This window comes from Dermacentor andersoni, chromosome 4 (genome assembly GCF_023375885.2).
Source record: "Dermacentor andersoni chromosome 4, qqDerAnde1_hic_scaffold, whole genome shotgun sequence".
Classification (NCBI taxonomy): domain Eukaryota; kingdom Metazoa; phylum Arthropoda; class Arachnida; order Ixodida; family Ixodidae; genus Dermacentor; species Dermacentor andersoni.
The window spans coordinates 199,105,105-199,117,776 of NC_092817.1; the positions used below are offsets into that span (position 1 = coordinate 199,105,105).

Genomic DNA, 12,672 nt, shown 5'->3' on the forward strand with positions numbered 1-12,672 from the left:
GTTTGTGCGACTAAATTTTGCACCATTACTTATACCGGTTACCACCGTCACTGCGCGTACAATCGCCTGGCGGCTTGCATATTGTTTTTGCACTTCGACGTTGGCTCTACCAGTAGGCTGCGCCAGTTGAATGTAACAGTAAATAAAACAACCCACACGTGAGTGTAAAAAAAAAAAATAAGTCACAGAAGCACGCAATAAAAAAATGCAAAAAGAAGGGTGCCATCAGCACTCGGTGTTCCCAGGTGGTCTCCCTCCCAAGTACTGACCGAGCCCAATGCTGCTTAGCTTCGGGGATCGGACGAGAACCGGCGTATTCAGCATGGTATGGCCGATGGCAGGGATGCTATGTTTACGACTGCACCTGTATCGTGCTATGTGCATTCGCAACGTATTGCTACAGCACGTACGCGGCACTGTCTTTCCGTTGATAGTACAGGCACACGTCGTGTACGTGGATTGCTCCGTTTGTTATGGTTAGTTGCTGCCGAGTCGAGCTGGCAATAAAACACGAGGACGAGAGCAACGATTTGCGTCCGCTGCAGCCCACGTTTGGCGCTAGCAATGCGCCAAGTTATTGATTGTCACTGAGCTGGATACGGGTGTAATAGGTAAGCGGTTAGCAGTTTGTGCGACTACATTTTGCACCATTACTTATACCGGTTACCACCGTCACTGCGCGTACAATCGCCTAGCGGCTTGCATATTGTTTTTGCACTTCGACGTTGGCTCTACCAGTAGGCTGCGCCAGTTGAATGTAACAGTAAATAAAACAACCCACACGTGAGTGTAAAAAAAAAAAATAAGTCACAGAAGCACGCAATAAAAAAATGCAAAAAGAAGGGTGCCATCAGCACTCGGTGTTCCCAGGTGGTCTCCCTCCCAAGTACTGACCGAGCCCAATGCTGCTTAGCTTCGGGGATCGGACGAGAACCGGCGTATTCAGCATGGTATGGCCGATGGCAGGGATGCTGTGTTTACGACTGCACCTGTATCCTGCTATGTGCATTCGCAACGTATTGCTACAGCACGTACGCGGCACTGTCTTTCCGTTGATAGTACAGGCACACGTCGTGTACGTGGATTGCTCCGTTTGTTATGGTTAGTTGCTGCCGAGTCGCGCTGGCAATAAAACACGAGGACGAGAGCAACGATTTGCGTCCGCTGCAGCCCACGTTTGGCGCTAGCAATGCGCCAAGTTATTGATTGTCACTGAGCTGGATACGGGTGTAATAGGTAAACGGTTAGCAGTTTGTGCGACTAAATTTTGCACCATTACTTATACCGGTTACCACCGTCACTGCGCGTACAATCGCCTAGCGGCTTGCATATTGTTTTTGCACTTCGACGTTGGCTCTACCAGTAGGCTGCGCCAGTTGAATGTAACAGTAAATAAAACAACCCACACGTGAGTGTAAAAAAAAAAAATAAGTCACAGAAGCACGCAATAAAAAAATGCAAAAAGAAGGGTGCCATCAGCACTCGGTGTTCCCAGGTGGTCTCCCTCCCAAGTACTGACCGAGCCCAATGCTGCTTAGCTTCGGGGATCGGACGAGAACCGGCGTATTCAGCATGGTATGGCCGATGGCAGGGATGCTATGTTTACGACTGCACCTGTATCGTGCTATGTGCATTCGCAACGTATTGCTACAGCACGTACGCGGCACTGTCTTTCCGTTGATAGTACAGGCACACGTCGTGTACGTGGATTGCTCCGTTTGTTATGGTTAGTTGCTGCCGAGTCGCGCTGGCAATAAAACACGAGGACGAGAGCAACGATTTGCGTCCGCTGCAGCCCACGTTTGGCGCTAGCAATGCGCCAAGTTATTGATTGTCACTGAGCTGGATACGGGTGTAATAGGTAAACGGTTAGCAGTTTGTGCGACTAAATTTTGCACCATTACTTATACCGGTTACCACCATCACTGCGCGTACAATCGCCTAGCGGCTTGCATATTGTTTTTGCACTTCGACGTTGGCTCTACCAGTAGGCTGCGCCAGTTGAATGTAACAGTAAATAAAACAACCCACACGTGAGTGTAAAAAAAAAAAATAAGTCACAGAAGCACGCAATAAAAAAATGCAAAAAGAAGGGTGCCATCAGCACTCGGTGTTCCCAGGTGGTCTCCCTCCCAAGTACTGACCGAGCCCAATGCTGCTTAGCTTCGGGGATCGGACGAGAACCGGCGTATTCAGCATGGTATGGCCGATGGCAGGGACGCTATGTTTACGACTGCACCTGTATCGTGCTATGTGCATTCGCAACGTATTGCTACAGCACGTACGCGGCACTGTCTTTCCGTTGATAGTACAGGTACACGTCGTGTACGTGGATTGCTCCGTTTGTTATGGTTAGTCGCTGCCGAGTCGAGCTGGCAATAAAACAAGAGGACGAGAGCAACGATTTGCGTCCGCTGCAGCCCACGTTTGGCGCTAGCAATGCGGCAAGTTATTGATTGTCACTGAGCTGGATACGGGTGTAATAGGTAAACGGTTAGCAGTTTGTGCGACTAAATTTTGCACCATTACTTATACCGGTTACCACCGTCACTGCGCGTACAATCGCCTGGCGGCTTGCATATTGTTTTTGCACTTCGACGTTGGCTCTACCAGTAGGCTGCGCCAGTTGAATGTAACAGTAAATAAAACAACCCACACGTGAGTGTAATAAAAAAAAAATAAGTCACAGAAGCACGCAATAAAAAAATGCAAAAAGAAGGGTGCCATCAGCACTCGGTGTTCCCAGGTGGTCTCCCTCCCAAGTACTGACCGAGCCCAATGCTGCTTAGCTTCGGGGATCGGACGAGAACCGGCGTATTCAGCATGGTATGGCCGATGGCAGGGATGCTATGTTTACGACTGCACCTGTATCGTGCTATGTGCATTCGCAACGTATTGCTACAGCACGTACGCGGCACTGTCTTTCCGTTGATAGTACAGGCACACGTCGTGTACGTGGATTGCTCCGTTTGTTATGGTTAGTCGCTGCCGAGTCGAGCTGGCAATAAAACAAGAGGACGAGAGCAACGATTTGCGTCCGCTGCAGCCCACGTTTGGCGCTAGCAATGCGCCAAGTTATTGATTGTCACTGAGCTGGATACGGGTGTAATAGGTAAACGGTTAGCAGTTTGTGCGACTAAATTTTGCACCATTACTTATACCGGTTACCACCGTCACTGCGCGTACAATCGCCTGGCGGCTTGCATATTGTTTTTGCACTTCGACGTTGGCTCTACCAGTAGGCTGCGCCAGTTGAATGTAACAGTAAATAAAACAACCCACACGTGAGTGTAAAAAAAAAAAAAAGTCACAGAAGCACGCAATAAAAAAATGCAAAAAGAAGGGTGCCATCAGCACTCGGTGTTCCCAGGTGGTCTCCCTCCCAAGTACTGACCGAGCCCAATGCTGCTTAGCTTCGGGGATCGGACGAGAACCGCCGTATTCAGCATGGTATGGCCGATGGCAGGGCTATGTTTACGACTGCACCTGTATCGTGCTATGTGCATTCGCAACGTATTGCTACAGCACGTACGCGGCACTGTCTTTCCGTTGATAGTACAGGCACACGTCGTGTACGTGGATTGCTCCGTTTGTTATGGTTAGTTGCTGCCGAGTCGAGCTGGCAATAAAACACGAGGACGAGAGCAACGATTTGCGTCCGCTGCAGCCCACGTTTGGCGCTAGGAATGCGCCAAGTTATTGATTGTCACTGAGCTGGATACGGGTGTAATAGGTAAACGGTTAGCAGTTTGTGCGACTAAATTTTGCACCATTACTTATACCGGTTACCACCGTCACTGCGCGTACAATCGCCTAGCGGCTTGCATATTGTTTTTGCACTTCGACGTTGGCTCTACCAGTAGGCTGCGCCAGTTGAATGTAACAGTAAATAAAACAACCCACACGTGAGTGTTAAAAAAAAAAAAATAAGTCACAGAAGCACGCAATAAAAAAATGCAAAAAGAAGGGTGCCATCAGCACTCGGTGTTCCCAGGTGGTCTCCCTCCCAAGTACTGACCGAGCCCAATGCTGCTTAGCTTCGGGGATCGGACGAGAACCGGCGTATTCAGCATGGTATGGCCGATGGCAGGGATGCTATGTTTACGACTGCACCTGTATCGTGCTATGTGCATTCGCAACGTATTGCTACAGCACGTACGCGGCACTGTCTTTCCGTTGATAGTACAGGCACACGTCGTGTACGTGGATTGCTCCGTTTGTTATGGTTAGTTGCTGCCGAGTCGAGCTGGCAATAAAACACGAGGACGAGAGCAACGATTTGCGTCCGCTGCAGCCCACGTTTGGCGCTAGCAATGCGCCAAGTTATTGATTGTCACTGAGCTGGATACGGGTGTAATAGGTAAACGGTTAGCAGTTTGTGCGACTAAATTTTGCACCATTACTTATACCGGTTACCACCGTCACTGCGCGTACAATCGCCTAGCGGCTTGCATATTGTTTTTGCACTTCGACGTTGGCTCTACCAGTAGGCTGCGCCAGTTGAATGTAACAGTAAATAAAACAACCCACACGTGAGTGTAAAAAAAAAAAAATAAGTCACAGAAGCACGCAATAAAAAAATGCAAAAAGAAGGGTGCCATCAGCACTCGGTGTTCCCAGGTGGTCTCCCTCCCAAGTACTGACCGAGCCCAATGCTGCTTAGCTTCGGGGATCGGACGAGAACCGGCGTATTCAGCATGGTATGGCCGATGGCAGGGACGCTATGTTTACGACTGCACCTGTATCGTGCTATGTGCATTCGCAACGTATTGCTACAGCACGTACGCGGCACTGTCTTTCCGTTGATAGTACAGGCACACGTCGTGTACGTGGATTGCTCCGTTTGTTATGGTTAGTTGCTGCCGAGTCGCGCTGGCAATAAAACACGAGGACGAGAGCAACGATTTGCGTCCGCTGCAGCCCACGTTTGGCGCTAGCAATGCGCCAAGTTATTGATTGTCACTGAGCTGGATACGGGTGTAATAGGTAAACGGTTAGCAGTTTGTGCGACTAAATTTTGCACCATTACTTATACCGGTTACCACCGTCACTGCGCGTACAATCGCCTAGCGGCTTGCATATTGTTTTTGCACTTCGACGTTGGCTCTACCAGTAGGCTGCGCCAGTTGAATGTAACAGTAAATAAAACAACCCACACGTGAGTGTAAAAAAAAAAAATAAGTCACAGAAGCACGCAATAAAAAAATGCAAAAAGAAGGGTGCCATCAGCACTCGGTGTTCCCAGGTGGTCTCCCTCCCAAGTACTGACCGAGCCCAATGCTGCTTAGCTTCGGGGATCGGACGAGAACCGGCGTATTCAGCATGGTATGGCCGATGGCAGGGACGCTATGTTTACGACTGCACCTGTATCGTGCTATGTGCATTCGCAACGTATTGCTACAGCACGTACGCGGCACTGTCTTTCCGTTGATAGTACAGGCACACGTCGTGTACGTGGATTGCTCCGTTTGTTATGGTTAGTCGCTGCCGAGTCGAGCTGGCAATAAAACAAGAGGACGAGAGCAACGATTTGCGTCCGCTGCAGCCCACGTTTGGCGCTAGCAATGCGGCAAGTTATTGATTGTCACTGAGCTGGATACGGGTGTAATAGGTAAACGGTTAGCAGTTTGTGCGACTAAATTTTGCACCATTACTTATACCGGTTACCACCGTCACTGCGCGTACAATCGCCTGGCGGCTTGCATATTGTTTTTGCACTTCGACGTTGGCTCTACCAGTAGGCTGCGCCAGTTGAATGTAACAGTAAATAAAACAACCCACACGTGAGTGTAAAAAAAAAAAAAAAGTCACAGAAGCACGCAATAAAAAAATGCAAAAAGAAGGGTGCCATCAGCACTCGGTGTTCCCAGGTGGTCTCCCTCCCAAGTACTGACCGAGCCCAATGCTGCTTAGCTTCGGGGATCGGACGAGAACCGGCGTATTCAGCATGGTATGGCCGATGGCAGGGCTATGTTTACGACTGCACCTGTATCGTGCTATGTGCATTCGCAACGTATTGCTACAGCACGTACGCGGCACTGTCTTTCCGTTGATAGTACAGGCACACGTCGTGTACGTGGATTGCTCCGTTTGTTATGGTTAGTTGCTGCCGAGTCGAGCTGGCAATAAAACACGAGGACGAGAGCAACGATTTGCGTCCGCTGCAGCCCACGTTTGGCGCTAGGAATGCGCCAAGTTATTGATTGTCACTGAGCTGGATACGGGTGTAATAGGTAAACGGTTAGCAGTTTGTGCGACTAAATTTTGCACCATTACTTATACCGGTTACCACCGTCACTGCGCGTACAATCGCCTAGCGGCTTGCATATTGTTTTTGCACTTCGACGTTGGCTCTACCAGTAGGCTGCGCCAGTTGAATGTAACAGTAAATAAAACAACCCACACGTGAGTGTAAAAAAAAAAAAATAAGTCACAGAAGGACGCAATAAAAAAATGCAAAAAGAAGGGTGCCATCAGCACTCGGTGTTCCCAGGTGGTCTCCCTCCCAAGTACTGACCGAGCCCAATGCTGCTTAGCTTCGGGGATCGAACGATTACCGGCGTATTCAGCATGGTATGGCCGATGGCAGGGATCCTATGTTTACGACTGCACCTGTATCGTGCTATGTGCATTCGCAACGTATTGCTACAGCACGTACGCGGCACTGTCTTTCCGTTGATAGTACAGGCACACGTCGTGTACGTGGATTGCTCCGTTTGTTATGGTTAGTTGCTGCCGAGTCGAGCTGGCAATAAAACACGAGGACGAGAGCAACGATTTGCGTCCGCTGCAGCCCACGTTTGGCGCTAGCAATGCGCCAAGTTATTGATTGTCACTGAGCTGGATACGGGTGTAATAGGTAAACGGTTAGCAGTTTGTGCGACTAAATTTTGCACCATTACTTATACCGGTTACCACCGTCACTGCGCGTACAATCGCCTAGCGGCTTGCATATTGTTTTTGCACTTCGACGTTGGCTCTACCAGTAGGCTGCGCCAGTTGAATGTAACAGTAAATAAAACAACCCAGACGTGAGTGTAAAAAAAAAAAAAAAATAAGTCACAGAAGCACGCAATAAAAAAATGCAAAAAGAAGGGTGCCATCAGCACTCGGTGTTCCCAGGTGGTCTCCCTCCCAAGTACTGACCGAGCCCAATGCTGCTTAGCTTCGGGTATCGGACGAGAACCGGCGTATTCAGCATGGTATGGCCGATGGCAGGGATGCTATGTTTACGACTGCACCTGTACCGTGCTATGTGCATTCGCAACGTATTGCTACAGCACGTACGCGGCACTGTCTTTCCGTTGATAGTACAGGCACACGTCGTGTACGTGGATTGCTCCGTTTGTTATGGTTAGTCGCTGCCGAGTCGAGCTGGCAATAAAACAAGAGGACGAGAGCAACGATTTGCGTCCGCTGCAGCCCACGTTTGGCGCTAGCAATGCGGCAAGTTATTGATTGTCACTGAGCTGGATACGGGTGTAATAGGTAAACGGTTAGCAGTTTGTGCGACTAAATTTTGCACCATTACTTATACCGGTTACCACCGTCACTGCGCGTACAATCGCCTGGCGGCTTGCATATTGTTTTTGCACTTCGACGTTTGCTCTACCAGTAGGCTGCGCCAGTTGAATGTAACAGTAAATAAAACAACCCACACGTGAGTGTAAAAAAAAAAAAATAAGTCACAGAAGCACGCAATAAAAAAATGCGAAAAGAAGGGTGCCATCAGCACTCGGTGTTCCCAGGTGGTCTCCCTCCCAAGTACTGACCGAGCCCAATGCTGCTTAGCTTCGGGGATCGGACGAGAACCGGCGTATCCAGCATGGTATGGCCGATGGCAGGGATGCTATGTTTACGACTGCACCTGTATCGTGCTATGTGCATTCGCAACGTATTGCTACAGCACGTACGCGGCACTGTCTTTCCGTTGATAGTACAGGCACACGTCGTGTACGTGGATTGCTCCGTTTGTTATGGTTAGTTGCTGCCGAGTCGAGCTGGCAATAAAACACGAGGAGGAGAGCAACGATTTGCGTCCGCTGCAGCCCACGTACGTTTGGCGCTAGCAATGCGGCAAGTTATTGATTGTCACTGAGCTGGATACGGGTGTAATAGGTAAACGGTTAGCAGTTTGTGCGACTAAATTTTGCACCATTACTTATACCGGTTACCACCGTCACTGCGCGTACAATCGCCTAGCGGCTTGCATATTGTTTTTGCACTTCGACGTTGGCTCTACCAGTAGGCTGCGCCAGTTGAATGTAACAGTAAATAAAACAACCCACACGTGAGTGTAAAAAAAAAAATAAGTCACAGAAGCACGCAATAAAAAAATGCAAAAAGAAGGGTGCGATCAGCACTCGGTGTTCCCAGGTGGTCTCCCTCCCAAGTACTGACCGAGCCCAATGCTGCTTAGCTTCGGGGATCGGACGAGAACCGGCGTATTCAGCATGGTATGGCCGATGGCAGGGATGCTATGTTTACGACTGCACCTGTATCGTGCTATGTGCATTCGCAACGTATTGCTACAGCACGTACGCGGCACTGTCTTTCCGTTGATAGTACAGGCACACGTCGTGTACGTGGATTGCTCCGTTTGTTATGGTTAGTTGCTGCCGAGTCGAGCTGGCAATAAAACACGAGGACGAGAGCAACGATTTGCGTCCGCTGCAGCCCACGTTTGGCGCTAGCAATGCGCCAAGTTATTGATTGTCACTGAGCTGGATACGGGTGTAATAGGTAAACGGTTAGCAGTTTGTGCGACTAAATTTTGCACCATTACTTATACCGGTTACCACCGTCACTGCGCGTACAATCGCCTAGCGGCTTGCATATTGTTTTTGCACTTCGACGTTGGCTCTACCAGTAGGCTGCGCCAGTTGAATGTAACAGTAAATAAAACAACCCACACGTGAGTGTAAAAAAAAAAAAATAAGTCACAGAAGCACGCAATAAAAAAATGCAAAAAGAAGGGTGCCATCAGCACTCGGTGTTCCCAGGTGGTCTCCCTCCCAAGTACTGACCGAGCCCAATGCTGCTTAGCTTCGGGGATCGGACGAGAACCGGCGTATTCAGCATGGTATGGCCGATGGCAGGGATGCTATGTTTACGACTGCACCTGTATCGTGCTATGTGCATTCGCAACGTATTGCTACAGCACGTACGCGGCACTGTCTTTCCGTTGATAGTACAGGCACACGTCGTGTACGTGGATTGCTCCGTTTGTTATGGTTAGTTGCTGCCGAGTCGAGCTGGCAATAAAACACGAGGACGAGAGCAACGATTTGCGTCCGCTGCAGCCCACGTTTGGCGCTAGCAATGCGCCAAGTTATTGATTGTCACTGAGCTGGATACGGGTGTAATAGGTAAACGGTTAGCAGTTTGTGCGACTAAATTTTGCACCATTACTTATACCGGTTACCACCGTCACTGCGCGTACAATCGCCTAGCGGCTTGCATATTGTTTTTGCACTTCGACGTTGGCTCTACCAGTAGGCTGCGCCAGTTGAATGTAACAGTAAATAAAACAACCCACACGTGAGTGTAAAAAAAAAAAAATAAGTCACAGAAGCACGCAATAAAAAAATGCAAAAAGAAGGGTGCCATCAGCACTCGGTGTTCCCAGGTGGTCTCCCTCCCAAGTACTGACCGAGCCCAATGCTGCTTAGCTTCGGGGATCGGACGAGAACCGGCGTATTCAGCATGGTATGGCCGATGGCAGGGATGCTATGTTTACGACTGCACCTGTATCGTGCTATGTGCATTCGCAACGTATTGCTACAGCACGTACGCGGCACTGTCTTTCCGTTGATAGTACAGGCACACGTCGTGTACGTGGATTGCTCCGTTTGTTATGGTTAGTTGCTGCCGAGTCGCGCTGGCAATAAAACACGAGGACGAGAGCAACGATTTGCGTCCGCTGCAGCCCACGTTTGGCGCTAGCAATGCGCCAAGTTATTGATTGTCACTGAGCTGGATACGGGTGTAATAGGTAAACGGTTAGCAGTTTGTGCGACTAAATTTTGCACCATTACTTATACCGGTTACCACCGTCACTGCGCGTACAATCGCCTAGCGGCTTGCATATTGTTTTTGCACTTCGACGTTGGCTCTACCAGTAGGCTGCGCCAGTTGAATGTAACAGTAAATAAAACAACCCACACGTGAGTGTAAAAAAAAAAAATAAGTCACAGAAGCACGCAATAAAAAAATGCAAAAAGAAGGGTGCCATCAGCACTCGGTGTTCCCAGGTGGTCTCCCTCCCAAGTACTGACCGAGCCCAATGCTGCTTAGCTTCGGGGATCGGACGAGAACCGGCGTATTCAGCATGGTATGGCCGATGGCAGGGACGCTATGTTTACGACTGCACCTGTATCGTGCTATGTGCATTCGCAACGTATTGCTACAGCACGTACGCGGCACTGTCTTTCCGTTGATAGTACAGGCACACGTCGTGTACGTGGATTGCTCCGTTTGTTATGGTTAGTCGCTGCCGAGTCGAGCTGGCAATAAAACAAGAGGACGAGAGCAACGATTTGCGTCCGCTGCAGCCCACGTTTGGCGCTAGCAATGCGGCAAGTTATTGATTGTCACTGAGCTGGATACGGGTGTAATAGGTAAACGGTTAGCAGTTTGTGCGACTAAATTTTGCACCATTACTTATACCGGTTACCACCGTCACTGCGCGTACAATCGCCTGGCGGCTTGCATATTGTTTTTGCACTTCGACGTTGGCTCTACCAGTAGGCTGCGCCAGTTGAATGTAACAGTAAATAAAACAACCCACACGTGAGTGTAATAAAAAAAAAAATAAGTCACAGAAGCACGCAATAAAAAAATGCAAAAAGAAGGGTGCCATCAGCACTCGGTGTTCCCAGGTGGTCTCCCTCCCAAGTACTGACCGAGCCCAATGCTGCTTAGCTTCGGGGATCGGACGAGAACCGGCGTATTCAGCATGGTATGGCCGATGGCAGGGATGCTATGTTTACGACTGCACCTGTATCGTGCTATGTGCATTCGCAACGTATTGCTACAGCACGTACGCGGCACTGTCTTTCCGTTGATAGTACAGGCACACGTCGTGTACGTGGATTGCTCCGTTTGTTATGGTTAGTCGCTGCCGAGTCGAGCTGGCAATAAAACAAGAGGACGAGAGCAACGATTTGCGTCCGCTGCAGCCCACGTTTGGCGCTAGCAATGCGCCAAGTTATTGATTGTCACTGAGCTGGATACGGGTGTAATAGGTAAACGGTTAGCAGTTTGTGCGACTAAATTTTGCACCATTACTTATACCGGTTACCACCGTCACTGCGCGTACAATCGCCTGGCGGCTTGCATATTGTTTTTGCACTTCGACGTTGGCTCTACCAGTAGGCTGCGCCAGTTGAATGTAACAGTAAATAAAACAACCCACACGTGAGTGTAAAAAAAAAAAAAAAAGTCACAGAAGCACGCAATAAAAAAATGCAAAAAGAAGGGTGCCATCAGCACTCGGTGTTCCCAGGTGGTCTCCCTCCCAAGTACTGACCGAGCCCAATGCTGCTTAGCTTCGGGGATCGGACGAGAACCGGCGTATTCAGCATGGTATGGCCGATGGCAGGGCTATGTTTACGACTGCACCTGTATCGTGCTATGTGCATTCGCAACGTATTGCTACAGCACGTACGCGGCACTGTCTTTCCGTTGATAGTACAGGCACACGTCGTGTACGTGGATTGCTCCGTTTGTTATGGTTAGTTGCTGCCGAGTCGAGCTGGCAATAAAACACGAGGACGAGAGCAACGATTTGCGTCCGCTGCAGCCCACGTTTGGCGCTAGGAATGCGCCAAGTTATTGATTGTCACTGAGCTGGATACGGGTGTAATAGGTAAACGGTTAGCAGTTTGTGCGACTAAATTTTGCACCATTACTTATACCGGTTACCACCGTCACTGCGCGTACAATCGCCTAGCGGCTTGCATATTGTTTTTGCACTTCGACGTTGGCTCTACCAGTAGGCTGCGCCAGTTGAATGTAACAGTAAATAAAACAACCCACACGTGAGTGTAAAAAAAAAAAATAAGTCACAGAAGCACGCAATAAAAAAATGCAAAAAGAAGGGTGCCATCAGCACTCGGTGTTCCCAGGTGGTCTCCCTCCCAAGTACTGACCGAGCCCAATGCTGCTTAGCTTCGGGGATCGGACGAGAACCGGCGTATTCAGCATGGTATGGCCGATGGCAGGGATGCTATGTTTACGACTGCACCTGTATCGTGCTATGTGCATTCGCAACGTATTGCTACAGCACGTACGCGGCACTGTCTTTCCGTTGATAGTACAGGCACACGTCGTGTACGTGGATTGCTCCGTTTGTTATGGTTAGTTGCTGCCGAGTCGAGCTGGCAATAAAACACGAGGACGAGAGCAACGATTTGCGTCCGCTGCAGCCCACGTTTGGCGCTAGCAATGCGCCAAGTTATTGATTGTCACTGAGCTGGATACGGGTGTAATAGGTAAACGGTTAGCAGTTTGTGCGACTAAATTTTGCACCATTACTTATACCGGTTACCACCGTCACTGCGCGTACAATCGCCTAGCGGCTTGCATATTGTTTTTGCACTTCGACGTTGGCTCTACCAGTAGGCTGCGCCAGTTGAATGTAACAGTAAATAAAACAACCCAGACGTGAGT

At 49.3% G+C, this 12,672-nt stretch overlaps 16 non-coding genes and 4 pseudogenes across 16 annotated transcripts; all 20 read right to left on the minus strand.

The window, feature by feature from the left end:
* Positions 1 to 220: 220 nt before the first annotated feature.
* LOC140217631 (5S ribosomal RNA) lies at positions 221 to 339 on the minus strand. The gene has a single exon (XR_011894209.1). It is a non-coding gene; the product is annotated as a 5S ribosomal RNA (ribosomal RNA).
* Positions 340 to 845: 506 nt separating this feature from the next.
* Positions 846 to 964, minus strand: LOC140217632 (5S ribosomal RNA). Its single transcript, XR_011894210.1, has one exon. It is a non-coding gene; the product is annotated as a 5S ribosomal RNA (ribosomal RNA).
* A 506-nt stretch (positions 965 to 1,470) lies between these two features.
* LOC140217633 (5S ribosomal RNA) lies at positions 1,471 to 1,589 on the minus strand. Its single transcript, XR_011894211.1, has one exon. It is a non-coding gene; the product is annotated as a 5S ribosomal RNA (ribosomal RNA).
* Positions 1,590 to 2,095: 506 nt separating this feature from the next.
* Positions 2,096 to 2,214, minus strand: LOC140217634 (5S ribosomal RNA). Its single transcript, XR_011894212.1, has one exon. It is a non-coding gene; the product is annotated as a 5S ribosomal RNA (ribosomal RNA).
* A 507-nt stretch (positions 2,215 to 2,721) lies between these two features.
* LOC140217635 (5S ribosomal RNA) lies at positions 2,722 to 2,840 on the minus strand. Its single transcript, XR_011894213.1, has one exon. It is a non-coding gene; the product is annotated as a 5S ribosomal RNA (ribosomal RNA).
* A 505-nt stretch (positions 2,841 to 3,345) lies between these two features.
* Positions 3,346 to 3,464, minus strand: LOC140217774 (5S ribosomal RNA; annotated as a pseudogene).
* Positions 3,465 to 3,969: 505 nt separating this feature from the next.
* LOC140217636 (5S ribosomal RNA) lies at positions 3,970 to 4,088 on the minus strand. The gene has a single exon (XR_011894214.1). It is a non-coding gene; the product is annotated as a 5S ribosomal RNA (ribosomal RNA).
* A 507-nt stretch (positions 4,089 to 4,595) lies between these two features.
* LOC140217637 (5S ribosomal RNA) lies at positions 4,596 to 4,714 on the minus strand. Its single transcript, XR_011894215.1, has one exon. It is a non-coding gene; the product is annotated as a 5S ribosomal RNA (ribosomal RNA).
* A 506-nt stretch (positions 4,715 to 5,220) lies between these two features.
* LOC140217638 (5S ribosomal RNA) lies at positions 5,221 to 5,339 on the minus strand. The gene has a single exon (XR_011894216.1). It is a non-coding gene; the product is annotated as a 5S ribosomal RNA (ribosomal RNA).
* Positions 5,340 to 5,845: 506 nt separating this feature from the next.
* LOC140217639 (5S ribosomal RNA) lies at positions 5,846 to 5,964 on the minus strand. Its single transcript, XR_011894217.1, has one exon. It is a non-coding gene; the product is annotated as a 5S ribosomal RNA (ribosomal RNA).
* Positions 5,965 to 6,468: 504 nt separating this feature from the next.
* On the minus strand, positions 6,469 to 6,587 carry LOC140217846 (5S ribosomal RNA; annotated as a pseudogene).
* Positions 6,588 to 7,097: 510 nt separating this feature from the next.
* On the minus strand, positions 7,098 to 7,216 carry LOC140217768 (5S ribosomal RNA; annotated as a pseudogene).
* A 507-nt stretch (positions 7,217 to 7,723) lies between these two features.
* On the minus strand, positions 7,724 to 7,842 carry LOC140217682 (5S ribosomal RNA). Its single transcript, XR_011894265.1, has one exon. It is a non-coding gene; the product is annotated as a 5S ribosomal RNA (ribosomal RNA).
* A 509-nt stretch (positions 7,843 to 8,351) lies between these two features.
* Positions 8,352 to 8,470, minus strand: LOC140217770 (5S ribosomal RNA; annotated as a pseudogene).
* Positions 8,471 to 8,977: 507 nt separating this feature from the next.
* On the minus strand, positions 8,978 to 9,096 carry LOC140217640 (5S ribosomal RNA). Its single transcript, XR_011894218.1, has one exon. It is a non-coding gene; the product is annotated as a 5S ribosomal RNA (ribosomal RNA).
* Positions 9,097 to 9,603: 507 nt separating this feature from the next.
* Positions 9,604 to 9,722, minus strand: LOC140217641 (5S ribosomal RNA). The gene has a single exon (XR_011894219.1). It is a non-coding gene; the product is annotated as a 5S ribosomal RNA (ribosomal RNA).
* A 506-nt stretch (positions 9,723 to 10,228) lies between these two features.
* Positions 10,229 to 10,347, minus strand: LOC140217642 (5S ribosomal RNA). The gene has a single exon (XR_011894220.1). It is a non-coding gene; the product is annotated as a 5S ribosomal RNA (ribosomal RNA).
* Positions 10,348 to 10,855: 508 nt separating this feature from the next.
* LOC140217643 (5S ribosomal RNA) lies at positions 10,856 to 10,974 on the minus strand. The gene has a single exon (XR_011894221.1). It is a non-coding gene; the product is annotated as a 5S ribosomal RNA (ribosomal RNA).
* A 507-nt stretch (positions 10,975 to 11,481) lies between these two features.
* LOC140217644 (5S ribosomal RNA) lies at positions 11,482 to 11,600 on the minus strand. Its single transcript, XR_011894222.1, has one exon. It is a non-coding gene; the product is annotated as a 5S ribosomal RNA (ribosomal RNA).
* A 503-nt stretch (positions 11,601 to 12,103) lies between these two features.
* Positions 12,104 to 12,222, minus strand: LOC140217645 (5S ribosomal RNA). Its single transcript, XR_011894223.1, has one exon. It is a non-coding gene; the product is annotated as a 5S ribosomal RNA (ribosomal RNA).
* Between the last annotated feature and the right edge of the window lie 450 nt (positions 12,223 to 12,672).